The sequence below is a fragment of the Lissotriton vulgaris genome, chromosome 8, assembly GCF_964263255.1.
Source record: "Lissotriton vulgaris chromosome 8, aLisVul1.2, whole genome shotgun sequence".
In the NCBI taxonomy this organism is placed as follows: domain Eukaryota; kingdom Metazoa; phylum Chordata; class Amphibia; order Caudata; family Salamandridae; genus Lissotriton; species Lissotriton vulgaris.
This window is the reverse complement of record NC_141696.1, coordinates 1,184,988,786-1,185,003,205: the sequence shown is the minus strand read 5'-3', so window position 1 is coordinate 1,185,003,205 and position 14,420 is coordinate 1,184,988,786. Positions and strand designations below refer to the sequence as shown.

At 52.2% G+C, this 14,420-nt stretch overlaps 1 protein-coding gene across 2 annotated transcripts in view; it reads left to right on the top strand.

The window, feature by feature from the left end:
• Positions 1-14,420, top strand: part of LOC147698473 (mitochondrial ornithine transporter 1-like) — a 161,445-nt gene that overhangs the window by 136,299 nt on the left and 10,726 nt on the right. The window lies entirely within an intron of this gene.

The window sequence follows — 14,420 nt, the reverse complement described above, 5'->3', positions numbered from 1 at the left end:
CGAGGACTTGTTCCAGGTAGGGCCAATGCGCCCTGTCAAAGGCCTTCTCCACGTCGATGGCCATCAGAATGTATTCTCCCTGAGTACGAGAGGCCTTTTCGATTAAGTGGAGGATTTGTTTGGTGTTATCGCTCGTCTGTCTCTGTGAGATGAATCCAGCCTGGTCCGGTTCGACTAATTGGGACATATATGGTGCTAGGTGAATTGCCAATATTCTGGTGTAAAGTTTAATATCTACATTCATTAGGGATATTGATCTATATGCGCCGCAGGATGTTCTATCCTTACCGGGCTTCGGAATAACTACTATGGACGCTTCAAGCATCTTGTCCAGGATAGCCCCGGTCTGTGTGAAGGAGATGAACAAGCCTGTTAGTAGGGGGCCACCAAGGTGCAGAAAGTCTTGTAGAATGCTGCTGAGTAGCCGTCTGGTGTGGGTGACTTGCCCAATTTGAGGTTTGAGCTAGCTGTGATTACTTCTTCTGTCCTAATGTCCCTATCTAAGTGATCGGCTTGCGCCTGGGTAAGAGAGGGCACGTGTGCTGCTGCTATGTAGTCGGCGCTTAGGTGGTTGTCCAAAGGTTCACTAGAATATACCCCAGCGTAGAAGTCTCGCAAGACTTCAGCTATTGCAGAGTCCTCTGTAATGAGTTTGTCTCTGTCAGATCGGATGGCCTGGACTCCCTGCTTTTGCCTGGCTTCCCGCAGTTTATGAGCAAGTAGGCGGCCACACCTGTAACCTGTTGAGAGAGCTCGGCCCGCTTGCGGCTGGGCTCAAGGATATTGGCTGTGGAGATGTCTATAAATTCCCCCGTATGACTGCCTTGAGCGCCGCCCACTGCGTCACCAGGGTGATATCAGTGTTGGCATTGAGGGCAAAGTAGTTCTTAATGGCTTTCTGAATCTGGTCCACTACGGAGGTTTGGTGGAGGAGAGTATTGTGCAGCCGCCAGTGTCTAATGGGCTGTTGTGTTGGTGGGAGCTGGAAAGTGGCCATAACTGGGGAATGGTCTGATAATGAGGCTGTCAAGATCTCAGTGTCAATCACGAGTGCGTGTAGTGGGGAGGAGCTAAGGAGGTTGTCCAACCTAGCATAGGTTTTGTGCGCACCGGAGTAAAAGGTATAAGCGCGACTGTGTGGGTGGAAGTAGCGCCAGAGATTTATAAACCCCAGTTCTTGGAGACGGGACCTTCCAGCAGGTGAGAGCGCGTCAGTCTGGCCCGTCCTCTGGCAGGAACGGTCGTTAATGTTGTCGAAGACCAGGTTTAAGTCGCCCCCCAGTAGTAGGCGTTGTTCTGTTGTGGCTGTTGCGTCAGTGAGAGCGTCATGGAAGAATTTGTCTTGTCCCTCGTTGGGTGCGTACAGAGACCCCGCTGTGAATGTCTTCCCCTCCCCCCACTAGGAACTGATATGTGAGCTGTCGACCTCTGATATCAGCTTCTTTCTGTAATACTCTGCCCTGAAAGGATCGGGAAACCAGTATGGCAACTCCAGCAGACTTGGTGGAGTTAGAGTAGAACATCTGGGTCGGAAATATGCAGGATTTCATCCTGTGATGATCTTTGTGGAAGAGGTGGGTCTCCTGTAGGAGGCATATGTCGGCTTTGGAGTGCTCCAGGTAGTGAAGGACGGCCCTATGTTTGATAGGATTGTTCAGTCCTCGCACATTTAGGGTGAGAATTTTGATAGAGTTATGTGGCATCTAAATTCAGGGGGAGATTAATGCGGTGGCCCGGGCTATCCGTTTCCATCTAATGATGAGTCACAGCGGGGAAAGGACCATAGTTGTGTATCGTACAGCATCTACGGCACAGTGGGGGGAGGTGGACGAGGGAACCCAAACCCGAAAAACCCCAAAACACCCCAAAAACAAAGCTCCACAGTAGAGCAAAAACTACAACATTTAGAAAAAGTAGCATCAGGAAAAATAGTCTGTCAACCCGGGATGACCAGAAGAACAACGAAATGGGGTCCATGTTGTGGCCAAGTATGGAGGTCTCAGTCCCACCCGCCGCCCGCGCATCATAAAGGGTAGAAAGTGTGAATAGGTCGGTGACCCCTGTTCATTCACTAGTCGCTAGATTCAGCTCCTGCCAAGGCGTCTGATGCAGAGGCAAGGGCTGCTTGTTGACTCCTGGTTATTTCCGCCTTGGTCCGTTTCTGGATGCGCCTCCGCCGGCCCTGTCGCTGCCATCCCGACGGGGAGATCTCGGGCCCAGAGGCTGCGCTTTGTGAATCATCTTCATCACATGGTGGGGTGAAGCCAAGGAGCCGTCAAGATTCTGTGAGTGAGCAGATTTGCTGGAGTTTGCCATTATGACGGAATATGAGTCTGAAGGGATGGCCTGAGGAATATGGAATACCTTGCTGGCGGAGGTGTTCTGTAACAGGGTGGAATTGCTGACGGCGCTGGAGAGTAATCCGAGCCAAGTCTTGGAATAACACTGAAAATTGCCCCTGGAAAGAGATGGGGTGCAGTGATCTCGCCTAGGTGAGGATGGCCTCTTTGGTCCTGAAATCCTGGACACACACAAGAATATCTGCAGGGGGAGCATTGGTCGCTCGCGGTGGTCCGACCCTGTGTGCCTGGTCTAATTTGATCTCAGCGTTGAGGGATTCGCCCAGGATATGATGGAACAGCCCCTTGGTGAATGTGAACAGGTCTCTGGTATCCTCTGTAGCTTTCACCCCTCGGATCCGGATATTGTGTCTGCGTGACCGGTTTTCCAAGTCCTCCAGGTGGGTTTGGATGTCGACGTGTTGATCCTGCAGTCTTATCACCTCTTGTTGGAGGACAGTTGACTCAGCACTGCAGTGTCACTCTTTTCTTCCAGGGCAGCCACCCACTCTCCAATATCGTCCATGTCCCTACGGATATCTTTGATCTCGGCAGTAAGGTATTTTTTCACTGTTTGCAGGTCCTCCCTAATGGTTGAGAAGAGGGAGTCTAGAAATGCCTTTGTGTTGGGCTCATCCTCAGTGTGGACAGTCTGGGTCGAGGTTGTGGCTTCAGGGGCGGCGCTTTCCATATTGGGGTTAGATTGTGAGCGTCCAAAGATGTCCTTCAAGGCCTTGACCTCCTTCGTCCGGGAGGAGGACATATCAGATGTCACCCCCAGATGAATCGTTGGTTAGGACCTGGGCGCTGGTGAAACAGCAACAATAGGGAACATAGGCCGGGGGGTGCTGGCGTGCAGATCCGCTGGGTGCGCTAGGCGAAAAGTGCGTCACACTCGCACCGTACTTGGGGACCAGCGTGGAGGCCTCACGGCCGGTCACTGTGGAGATACCGTGGAAGCAAAGGTCGGTAAGCGCGCCAGGCCCCATGGGGGTAGTGCTAGGTGGCTTTGCCAGTCTCGACGACTGCGTGGAATCCGTCACCGGCGGGTGCTGCAGCTAGATAGTAGTACGGGCCACAGTTCTAGGTCACCAACGGTCAGGCTGGCCCTTCACGGTGGTATCTCACTTGGGCAGAGTCTCCCAGGTAGGCCTCTCTCGGGGCCCGGGCAAGTTGCACTCCAACTACCGTGTACCTAGTGCCCTCTGTCAGGAAGGAGTGCTTAGCCCTACAGTTCTTACGCACCCCTTGGCTCAATCGCAGGAAGCTTGCTCTTACCATGTGTCTACGAGGGGGTGAGAGACCCACAGGAGCAGATCTCGCTTTTGTGTGTGCTTTGGGACCCTGACGCGGGAGGAGCGCCGGTCCAGTGACCAGTCCAAGAGTGGAAGTCGGGGATGCACGCGGCTCTCAGGCTGCAGACATGTTGGAAAGAAGCTAGGCGACCCACGTGACCTCCAGGGTGTCCTGGTGTCCTGGAGGCAGTTGAGCTTACTGCCTCCGGCCTCTGTGCTCCATGCGGGCAGCTCAGAAATTGAGGTCAGGGAACTGCACGGCCTTGTGGATCACGAAACCTCTCGAGGTCGCGATCATCCGGTACGTCCGGGCAGGCGGGTGGCTTGTCAGGCGACTTATGGGTCATACGGGTGGTCCAGGAGGTAGCCAGGCTTATCTCTATGGGCCCGGTGGTCTGTGTGAGCAGCCCAAAAATCGAAGTCGGGGCTGCACTCGGCACTCTGGCTGTAGGGGCTCACGTGTCTGTCTGACTACCAGGCAGGCGGGCGTTGTGCTGGGCAAACCGCGGGTCTTCCCGTTTGCCCGGTAGGCGGCCGGGCGTAGTGCTGCTGGCCTCGGTGGTCTATACCATAGAGCCACCACGTTGTCGAAGCCGCCTCGTGGTACTGACAGGAAAGGAGCAGGCCCGTCTCCCTCGGGATCCCCACGAGGCAGCCACGATCGGTGTAGGCGCCGGTTTCTTGCAGTAGTTGTGGGCAGGATCCTTCCGGGGAGGCACTCCGAAGGGACCCCCAGCTATTTCCATGCTTCTTGGGGGCCCAGGAGTGCCAGGTAGGGCAGACGGCGGGCAGGAGCTCCGATCAATGCGTCCTACCTCACCGCCATCTTGGCCACGCACCCCTGCCGAAAGTTTTTTAATCAAGTGCCTCCAGTACTGGTGCAGTGGCAAAAGTAAATAGGACTGCATCGACGATATGGATTGCATAACGTCATGGGTTTTTATAGTCCTTGTTAGAAATTCACTAGTGTTTTTGTCTGTGAAATTAAGGACCGTTTTAGAGGGCCCAATAGGGACCTGTTTCACTGACAGTTTAATTGCTGGCAAGTCTGGGTGCTAATAGGACATGCACACTTAAAGTCATGGGTGGTCATGGGTGTACTTAAATACTTACACATATGCCTACAGGAGGCTTCACACACTCATTTACTTCTCTGCATACACACACACCACCCCCAAGCCAAAATGTGGCTGACGCATGCTCAGAAATCAGGCCTGTCTGCCTCTGAGGCTGATTCATTATTGACCAAGCTTTCGTGGCTGCTTCTGGTCATATTTGCTACACTCTTTTGCTAGGTCTGACATCACTGGCTGAGTGTGACTGAGAGGAAAGAGCGGGAGCGTGTGCTTGTTCCACTGGATTGACTCTAGTCGAAAATGACCTTCTGTGTGTGGTGCTTTTTAAAAGCATTTCACTGTGAGACAGGTGAAAATGCATTGTAATTCATGGAGCATTTTCAAATTTCTCTTATTTTTAGTCCTAAAAGCACTCAGTCCTATATTTTCAGCAATGTACCACTGTCTGTTCAAAAGCTTTGTCTGACTTTGACAAATGCTACGCTACAGGGGGGTCATGGCTGTGACACTAAAGATGGTGGACGTGTGAGCTCTGAGCTCCATCCTGGCCTCCGAGTAATCCTGTCACATCAGGCATCCGGGCGGCCTCATTGGCGTATCAATTGTATTGTAGCCCTGATAGCTGACCTCTATCATTGTGCTAAGAAAGAGGGACTCTTCCCTGCCATCCTGTAGAGCCGCAATCGCAGTGGCCATGCAGTGGTGGTTCCCACTGGTGCTAGGAAGCATGACCAGAGAGGGCGGTAAATGAGAGAGAGAGAGAGAGACAAGTGAAGGGGGAGAAGACACGATGGCCAGCCTCCCTGACAATGCTGCTGCTACGACTGGACAAGAGGGGGTCCTGGTCCATAGTGGGTACCCAGTGGACAGAGGTGAGGGATCAGGGCCTGCACCACCTGGCTAGCCGCCAGAGGTGCCTCAGCGGGAGAGGTGTTGGCCAGAGCACACAAGCACTGTTGGGAAAGTGGAAGCCTGGTGAGTGATCTTAAGAGGCTCTGTGGCGTACATACAAAGACGGCGAGGGTGGTCAGGCCATTACCAAGGCCTGGTGAGAAAGGATTGCAAGCGTGTACAAGCTGGCACGACTGAGTGGCTGACATTTTCCCGGGCCTAAGCCAGAGCGGAGCTCAGCAGGGATGGCCTCGTCGGTAAAGTGGAGGAGGTGAGATCCCACCAGGAGGAGTGTGCCTGAAAGACTTGGGCTAGGAGGTAAGTTAACCCTCTCCCTAGGTCTCCTTTGTGACTGCCTACCTTGAACCTCTGATGAGGTCCTACTGCTCTGTGAGGGAGTTTGAACTATACAGGAGGGGTAACGGGACCCCACTCGCCCCCGTTAAGCAGGAGGTGGCCTCATCATGGGAACATTACAGCTGACCCTAACGGGGGACAGGCTGTAGGATCTGAATGGAGTCATTGGGGGCCTGTGACCAACAACAACTGGCCCACTGGCATAGGGCTGCAGTAATTGAGTCATTGTCTAGGAGACGTCTTTGAAGTATAGGCGTCTAAATCGGCTGCTGCCCATTGCTCTCACTCACATTGGTCCCTAACAAGCCACCTCCGGTGGAAGCTCGTCTTGCAGCGAGTAAGCGCCAGTGATCTGTGCTTCCGGCAGTTGATGCTGAGGTGGGGGTGTGCTGGGCCCCCAACTCCCTAGGTGGACTGTTTGGGGGGTAGCAGGGCCCCCCGAATTGGCATTACACAGACCGGGCCTGAAGACCTAGAACAGCCCCCTTTTTGAAGTGCACCCTCACCTCCTATGGCTGTGATGGTGAAGCTGAAGCACAAACAGGAGGGCACACAGATGAACATGGGGGATGCCAGAGACCGGGGAAGACCGAAGTATCGTCGTGGATTCTTCCATCCATTCCCATCTACATAAAGTGTTGGCAGACATCGCAGATAATAAGGCTGCCCTACAACAAGACATTGGAGTAGTGTCAGCGGGCATAGGGCTTCTGCGAGCAGAGCACCAAAAGCTAGTGAACTGGGTAAAGGGAGTGGAGTGTTCCATAGCCGAAATTCGACAGGAACAAAAGGCTGCATTCTCTAAGATAGACACGCTCACAGTGAGAGTGGCTGTCTTGGAGAGACGCGCTGAAGATGAGGAAGGCTGCAGCCACTGGAAGAATATTAGTGTGGTGGGGGTCCTGTAGGCTCTGAGGGTACGGACATTGTAACTTTCCTTGAAAATTGGCTGCGTACTGAAGAAGCCTCGGACCGTCATACCCAGTTCTTCGCCCTGGAGCGGGCACATTGGGTCCCTGTTCACACCTTGGCCCCTGGGGGATCCCCTTGCCCCATGGTGGTGAGACTTCTCCACTACAGAGACCCTGACATACTATTCCAGCAAGCCCGTGTGCAAGTTTCTTTTCTGGAGGCAAAGAGTACTCCATGAGGCAGGTGTCCCATACTCCTTAATGTTCCCTGCAAAACTCTGCATCATCCTTGATGGCAGCACCCATTTTTGCGACAGTCCTGTTTAGGCATGGTCACAGCCGGCGGCCTACAAGACAGGCTCGCCCTTGCTGAAACCTCAGGCGGGCCTCCAAAAAGCAAATGATCCAAAAAGAAAAGGCAGTGGCGTTCGGTAAGGAAAGCCACGGAAAGAAGCCTACATCCTAGCAGACAGAGCCTGAACAGAGAGCTGCACTGCAGGCCGTGGCACAGATCATGTCCCCACAGAAATCCGACTACCCTGCAGAGGTTTCATCAGAGTCCAAATATACAGCCTCCGACTCTGGAGACTCGACTGGCAGTGAGTCACACCTACCAAAAGTGACCCCCTCAATCTGTGGATGAAATAATATGATGCATCTAGGAGTAAATGTTTCCTCCCCTGAGGAGTTTTGCTCTGTCCTTAACTGCAATTGGCGGCCCCACTAAAGGACCTCCTTGCTCTTGAACTTGAGTCGATTACCCGGGAGTGGTATCCAGTCCCTCATTGACTCGAAGAGAAGATGTGACACAGCACCTTCAAGGACCACTCCGGTGACCCTTGATAATAGAGGGAGGTTGAGCCAGGAACTGACTGTTTGATTTGCATATGGCTTCCCCTGCTAAATTGCCCCTCCTAGTTATCTAGAGGAGGTGTTATACTCATAATGTTTTTGGTTGTTGTTAGGTTTGGGCTGTTAGCCATTGCAACACTGTCCCTAGGAAGAGGAGTTTGTTTCTAGGAAAGTCTTCAGGACCGAATAAGACACTACTGCAACTGTGATAGTAAGGATCAAAGTACATACCATGCCAGAGACATTAACCTACCAGTCTCTTGTAGGTGAATTGTCCTGAGCGAGTGCCAGGCGAGGTGAGGCCATCTCCTAGCCAATGTGCGGGTGAGTGATTAATTAACTAATCAGTTTATAGTAACAGAGTCTTGGCTCTGTGGCCCTCTATGTCTTAAATTAAAAATTACATTTTTCTGTTAGTATTTACAACATGTGTACTTGTTTAGGCGTATACACTGTTTTTTTGTGGTTTTTTTGTTTCAGGAGCAGAATAACTTTAAACACCATGACTTCATCTCCTACCAATGCACCTACAAGAGACTGGTAGGTTAATGTCTCTGGCATGGTATGTACTTTGATCCTTACTATCACAGTTGCAGTAGTGTCTTATTAGGTCCTGAAGAAAGCCTTCCCAGGCTGAAACATGTCGACCGATTGATCCATCTATAAATGGTAATATATGCTTACATCCATTTCACACTCTGCTTTTAATTTTGGCACCATGGTGACCGTCTCAATAAAGGTCTATTAGGCACTATGGTAGTCAATTTTATTTCACCACTTTTCTTATAGCACATTTGCTTTCTACACTGCAACTTTCTTTTACTTCCCACAGCCCTTGAGACACTATTACCCAACTTTCCATCACTGGCGAACTACATACTAGTTGTTGTACTCACATTTCCTTCTCAGTGAGACACCTAGTAGACACCAGGCTGGTGCTCCTTCAACCCAGATGATGAAGTTCCGCCAATGGGTGGGCTGATGGGTTCACGTCTTCTCTTTTCTCTCACTCTTACAGTCTATACCTCTACGCTCCTAGTACACGTTAGACATTTGAGGCTACCACTGACCTTAGCACCCCTTATGTGTTTTTCATTAGTCTAATAGGGGTAGGGTGCTGTTAGGTCTTTAATCTCGCACCCCTTTAGACCCCTCCACTTTTTGTATTTTCCTAATATATTATTTTGTCAACCTTCCGGTGGTGATTCCGCTGAGGTGGTTCAGGGGACCTTGATACGTTGTTGAGGGACTTGATGTAGAATGGGAAAAGACCCAGAGTCTCACTGACTGCATTGTGAAGGGCCCTGGAGGCAGGTAGGCTGGGCCCCCCAAGACTTTGAATTCAATTACTTAGTAGCCGAACTTCAATGGCTAGCTCAGTGGCTGGACGGAAAGGGCTTGAAGACGATGGGCACCTCGCTGGTGAACACACAAGAGTGCTGCTTGCCAAAAGCAAAGGTTTCCGTACCTGGGGATCTCCTGCAGGTAGCTTTGAAATGTTGGCACAGTTGTAAACGATGCACAGCCGGGACTCCCCTTTAAGCAACAGGCCTCCCATTGGTGGGGCTTCCACTGGTGATGACCACTTCCCATTCAAGGCACCTCAGCTGCTGGATTGGTCGGCGGCAGGCATTCTGAGTTAGAAACTGTTTCCAAAATGGGGAGTTTAATCCCGTTGGATGACTTCCTCGCACACTATGATCTCCCTCCTGGTCAGTTTTTGCAATACCGTGCCCTGGTGGGGACCTTCGGAGCTTTGCAGCATGGGGGCAGACAAGAACCGGAAACGCTTGTGGTTCTTCAAGCGATAGTGACGTTAGAGTCAGCACGTCACTTAGTAAAATGGCTATAAAGGGCTCCAATGGAGATGACAACAAAGCCCCTAGACCACACCAGGGAGAAGTGTGGATCCCTACTGGACAGGGAACTGACTGAGGCGGACTGGGGCAGGGCCCTGTGTAGCTCGAAATGAGTCTCTAGGAATACAAACTTTAAATGTATACAATTTAATTTGCTGCATATCTATCTCACCCCACATAGGCTCAGCATTATGTATGGGAAGGTAGAACAGCAGTGTCTGAGATGTAGTGCACCGGATGCTGGGCTTGCCCATATGGTGTGGGATTTCCCAAAACGGTGAGACTATTGCCTCACAAATATAGTGATCCTTAACGAGGTACTGGCGTGATCACTGCCCTGTACAGTGGGGGACTGTCTTCTGGGACTCTTCCCCATAACTAGATCTAGGAAGGTGGGCTCTAGAATTTGTGGACCTGAGTTTGATCTTTGCGTGAAGACGTAGCAGGGAAGATGCCCAAGGGATGTGGCAACGTCCGATAGCAGGGTTGTGGTCAAAGGTGTTGTGAACATGGGATGGCAGGAGAATAGATGGCACGGAGAATCAGTCTATTGAAAACCATAATGGGGAGCAGACAGGGGAGAACCCTAGAAGTACTCCTTCGGGTACTGACATAGGATGAGTTGGAGAAGCCAGTTCAGTATCAGTTTTACGCCCCCCTCAATCCCATAGTAGTCCCGGGTACCCCCACATGACTTCTACTTCCCATATAGAACCCCTGGATGTCATGTTAGCTGGTTTGTTCGCTACTTAGCATGTTGTGTAGCTGTTTTTAGTTCTTTGCTTTAATGTCTGTAATTTGGCGGTTGATTCAACTCCCACAATACATAATGTGGAACAAGGGTACCGAGCTGCGTTATGATGGTCTAATTATTGGAAACTACTGTCTGCCTCGTTGGTACTGTCCTGGAAGATTCTGCGTATTTAGACTGTCGAATACGACGGCATTTTGGAAAGCATTGCTTCGGATTTTCTTTGTTGGCACAACCATGAGTGGGTTATCTGAACAACAAAGTGTAACATTAACACTGAAAGCAAGAACCGGTAAGTCTATTCTGTGAGGGGTGCAGACGGTGCAAGGTAGGCACCCAGACACGTTTAAACCAATGTGTTTGACTGTGCTGATAGCTTTCAGTGTGTGCGGTAAATGCCTCGGCGTGCGTCTGTGTAGATATTCAACAGGCCGCAAGATTCTGTCACTTTTAGCATTTCTAAACTGCAATACTCATGAAATACGGATAGCTGCTGCACAGTTTCATATGTCCATGAAACGTGTCAGTGATTTCAAGTCATTCTATGCCAGCGCATCCATTTCCATGTGCACCTTTTGCATTCTGTTGCTTGTGGTTTTACGTGCAGGTCTATATTGGGGATTATTTGCAATGATCTCTTCTTGCTTGGCCTTGAGGTGAGGGACAGTCTGACTGCGTACACCAACCTAAGATGCAACAGAGCAGCCCAACCAGGGCCGGCTCCTCCGCCGCCCCACTTAAAAAATCCCAAGCTCTTTAAAACTAAAATGGTAATTTATTACCATTTATTTTCCTTCCTGTTGGACCCGGCCCTTTGGGCAGGTTCACCCCTAGACTTTTTGCTTTTTCCTAGCCTGTTTCTGGAACCTGGTGTTGGTGATTCTAGGCCTCTGCGCACTTTTTTCACTGTGGTACAGTGTAAAGTGCTTGAGCTCTCTGTATGAAGAGTGAGTGACCTGCCCTCCCATAGGAATGAATGGGGAATATGTATGCCCATGGTAGTTCCTGTTGTGTGGGGAGTGCAGGGGTCGAGTTTGATATGTGTGAACTCGTGAGAATGAATGCTGCAAAATGATGTATGCAGCATGACTGTGTCTAGTCTATAAGTACCACTTTTGGAAGTTGGCATAATTGTGTAAGTTGGTGCTAGCGTGTGATTGGCTGGTGAGTCTGCCCAGGAGTGCCTGGACCTGCTGGTGGATGGACTGTCCGGTTTGAGTAGGACAGGGTCTGCAGGGTCTGCAAGGCCCCAGAGGAGGGGGTCTGAGTCAGCCGTGGATGAAAGGCCCCTCGGCTGTCAGGGATGGGAGGAAAGAGCGTCTGGTGGTGCCGGGCCGTGCCTGTCACCCACCCTGCTAGCTCTCCTTCCTGACGGCCCACTGTCACCTCTGGCCCTGAAGCTGTCAGGAAGACGAAAACCAGAAACATTCCAGCACTCAGGGTCCCTTGCACGAAGTACTTCAAAGGCATTTCTGGCTATAAGAAGGGGATGAGTCTCCTTCCAAGTTGTTCTTGTTCTAGCTCTTGTGGCTGACTTGGATCTACCAGGGGTGGGCGCTGCCCAGCCCCTGGGTGCCTGGATTCCTGGACTCCTGGGGGACCCTTCTGCCCTGCCTGGGCTGAAGGGGGGACTTGGCTTTGCCCCTGGGGAAGCTCTGGGACCCTGGCAGCATGGAGAAGCTGCCTTTTCCTGGGGAGAGCGCTGGAGTTGATTTCTAGCGCCTGGAGGCGCTGGGCTTCCCCCTCAGCGCCTGGGAGCGCTCTGCCTGCTGTCTAGAGCTCTGGGGCGCTTAACTTCCCCCACGCGCTTGAGAGCGCCGTTTCTGGACTTTCTAGCGCTTAGGAGCGCTTTTCCCTGCTTGTTTATAGCGCTGGATGCGCTGAGGATTCCTGCCTGCAGGGATATAATTAGCTACGAGTGCCCACCTCGATCTGTCGCGGAGGAAAACAAACCACGAAGGGGCCGCGACCGGATTGACCGAGACCCGAGGAGAGCCGTGCTCTGATTGGCCCGTGGATCGGCGAGGCCGCGCCTCCATTGGTTGGCGGCCTCGCGTCATGAGGGGCTCGGCGCAGGAGCCGCGACGTGATTGGCTGGGCCGCGCCGAGGAAGAAGGAAGATGGCGCTGCCTGCCGGCGGGTCGGCCGGGCCCCCGTGAGCTAAGGGAGCCCGGCGGCATCTGAGGAGACGAGGCGGCCGGTTGGCAGGGCTCCCGTGTACCGAGGGAGCCCTGCAGGAAGAGAGAAGTTCGACCGCCCCCGTCCTGCAGCGAGAGGAGAGCGTCTGAGCGGCCCGGCGGGGCTCCGTGGTGGAAGAGGAGCCCCGCGCTTGCCAGAAGAACAGAGCCGCCGCCCGGAGGAGCCGCCCCTGAGGCCCGGTGAGTTGAAGGGCTGGGGGGCTCCGTGTGGACCGGGTGAGACGGGGGCAGTGCTGTTGCTGCTCCGTGAAGGAGCAGATGGGTTCTCGTGGTGCCGGTCGAGGCACCAAGGAAGGGCGGCCCCGAATGGCAGTGGGTCGCCCCACCGTGAGCACAGAGCCCGCGAGGGGCTCTTGAGGGCCCGCATTTCTTCGTGTTGGTGCCGGGTTGGAGGCACTACTTCAGGGCGGCCCCGGATGGCAGCGGGCCGCCCCAACGATGTGTAGAGCCCGTTTGGCTCCAGAGAGGGCCATATTCGAGAGGGGGGCTTCGGGGCATATTTTCGGTGCTCGTCCCCTCCTGCCCCCGAGTGTGAGGGCTAGAGTCCGGTGAGGCTCATGGGGGCCCCATTGCTTTAAGAGCCGGTGTGGCTCCAACGTTTGGCATGTTGCTTTAGAGCCTCGGTGGCTCCAACGTCTGGGGGAATGTGCTGTGCCCAGAGCCTGTGTGGCTCCAGCAGTGGCGCAGTTGGTGCCTAAGGGCCAGTGAGGGCCCTGGCGCAGTTTTATTGTCCTCCAGGTGCCCAGCACTTAGTGGGCACCTGCCACGTTTAGGCTTTTTGAACTTTGAGACTGGCACCCTGACACTGAGACTCAGGGCGTCTGAGCCCCAACAAGGCCATTGGCCTAGGGACTGCCACAGGTGGTGGCTTATGTGAGTTTGCGCAATGGTATGGTTATTGCACCTCTGAATGTGATCTTTTGCATCATGTGTTATTCCTGCACCTCTGAAGGTTTTTAGGCCTCATGTGATTTTTGCGCTATTGCTTTACTCTTGACACCTCTGAATGTTTGATGCATCATGTGTCTTTCTTTTCATGCGCTGCACCTCTGAATGTTTAGTCATCATGTGTCTTCTTGCGCTGCACCCCTGAATGTATTGTGATTACATCATGTGCTCTGTCCTTAACACCGCTGAATGTGTAGGTCTATACATCATGTGTTTTCTTTCTTTACTACTCCTCTGAATGTATATTCATGCATCATGGGTAGTGTGTTCTGAGTTATACCCCTAAGTGGATTTCATCCTTAGGTGGTTGTTCTTTCTAGTACAGGTGGTCCTAGTGAGGTCCTGGGTACCTGCGTGACATGCTCCTAAGGTGTTTAGGGTTGCGTAGTGTGTACTTACCTGTTCCCAGTAGTTACTGGATGTGATTCATAACTGTTACTTTGTGCTACAGTGATTTTATACTCTTTTAGTCTAAGTTCTGATAGTATTTCATTACTACTAATGTGCTGATTGTGACAGTGGCCCTTGTGGCCCTGTCTTGTGAATAATCCCATGTGAATATTGCCCGTGCCAATTGGCACCATGTATATGTGTGATTTTATCTGATGTGCTTTTACAATACAAAAGGTATTTTTATAATAACCTTGTGTGGAGTCTCTTTTGTGGTGTACCTAGTATGTTGTTGCTATTGTGCGCTGACGCAAATGCTTTACACATTGCCTCCGAGTTTAGCCTAGACTGCTCGTGCCAAGCTACCAAGGGGGTGAGCAGGGGTTATCTTGGCGTGTGACTTCCTTGCCCTGACTAGATTGGTGGTTTCTGCCTGGCTTTGGCGTCAGCCTTAGCCTACCAGAAATAGCCAGTTCTAACACTTCCCCTTCCCAAACAGAGCATGGGACGGGGGTGGCCGCTGCTGAGTGACAACAGCATGTCACTTAGCAAG